Consider the following 1,701-nt stretch of genomic DNA (forward strand, 5'->3'; position numbering starts at 1 on the left):
CTACCTGGAAGAAAGTCAGCTCAACCTGCTTCTCCTGTCTTAGAACAAGATAATGTCCATATAAGTCAAATATTTAAAATTTATAAAAATAAAGTGTTTAAAGTGCTAGAAGAAACCATGTTAAAATTATTTGATAGGTCTAGAGTGGAGAAAACCCTATTTTGATGCAAGTCCCAGGAGATATACAAGAAGAGATTGATACATTGTTAAATGAGAAAAGACACAGAATAGTGCATATGGTATATAATATGCAACTATATTATTTTTTTGATGTTTAAAAGTGCACAGAGGAAAGTAAAACTCAACAGAAATCAAGCAGTGGGGAGGGGAGAGGATGGGATGGGTGAAAACCTACCTAACCTGTACGATGAACACTATCTGGGTGACAGATACACTTATAATCGTGACTCAAGCATTATAAAAGTGATCCATGGAAACAAAAAGATTTGTACCCCTGCAATACTTTGAAATAAAAGAAAAGTAGCTATGGAGGAATACATTAAAAAATAATAACGTAGGCAACCTGTGTTTGTGGACGTGGGAAATGGGTGGCATAGAAGTGGGTGATTTTTTATAGTTTTCAAATTTGGAAACACTTCACCGTGTCAGGTAGTAACATTTTCAATAGCCACACAAAAAGAAGAAAGATTAGGGAAAATAACTGAGCTTCTTTACTGGATCTTCAATGTTTATAAAAATTGCCTAGTGGAATCTCTTGTGCTTTCTAAGCATAAAATCACTTTCTGCCAAAATGATACGTTTACCCCTACATTTCAAATTGCATTACTCTCCTTTTTTTTCCTGCCTAATTGCATTTGCTGGTATCTCAAGCACAATGATAAATAAAAGCAAAACACTGGATGTGTGTATTTTGTTTTTTACCGTGTATTTTGTTTATTTTTATGTAAACTTGTTAACTTTTGCAGTTGGCTTTTGGATGTTGTGTTTTCCTCAGAAATATCTTTTTTTAAATACCTGGCTAAATTTTCTATGGTACTTTTTAAATTCTCTGCTGTTCTAATTTTTTCTGCTTTTCTAATTCTCAAATATTTGATTCCGGTGGAGCTTATTTTGTTATAGGGAGAAGAGGTGTCAGTGGGAAACACAGCGGCTGGAGATTTCTGTATTTGCTCCCTGGATAATATTTTGGGGGATGGGTTTCTTAGGGACGACCTGGCCCAGCTACCCTTCCTGACCATGTGCATTAAGGAGAGTCTGCGCCTGCATCCCGCAGTCCCAGTGATCTCCCGCCGCTGCACCCAGGACATTGTGCTCCCAGATGGCCGTGTCATCCCCAAAGGTGCCCACAGCGGCAGGGGGAGGAGGATGATGGGCAGAAAGAGGGGCCCATCGGGCAGTGGGGCCCTGTCCTGACTGCTCCCTCCTCTTGCCCAGGTGTCATCTGTGTCATCAGTATTTTCGGGACCCATCACAACCCAGCTGTGTGGCCGGACCCTGAGGTGCTGACTGAGCCCCCCAACCATTTTATTCATTTCATGGGTCCTAAAGGAGGGGCAGGGCTTTGACAGGGAAATCTGAGGTCTCCTCTCTCCCCCACTACCAGAAACACTTTCATCTGTCTCTCCAAGGCTGGCTGTCCTGGGAGACCCGCCCAGCAAGCCTGTCTCCCTCTCACCCCCAGGTGTATGACCCCTCCCGCTTCGACCCAGAAAATGTCAAGGAGAGGTCACCTCTGGCTTT

At 42.2% G+C, this 1,701-nt stretch overlaps 1 long non-coding RNA gene across 1 annotated transcript; it reads left to right on the top strand.

Annotated features, from left to right (window-relative positions):
• The first annotated feature begins 1,171 nt into the window (after positions 1–1,171).
• LOC105825740 lies at positions 1,172–1,701 on the top strand. The gene is made up of 3 exons (XR_001138277.1): positions 1,172–1,300; positions 1,396–1,460; positions 1,643–1,701. It is a non-coding gene; the product is annotated as an uncharacterized LOC105825740 (long non-coding RNA).

Source organism: Propithecus coquereli, unplaced genomic scaffold (assembly GCF_000956105.1).
Source record: "Propithecus coquereli isolate 6110/MARCELLA unplaced genomic scaffold, Pcoq_1.0 Scaffold816, whole genome shotgun sequence".
Lineage (NCBI taxonomy): Eukaryota > Metazoa > Chordata > Mammalia > Primates > Indriidae > Propithecus > Propithecus coquereli.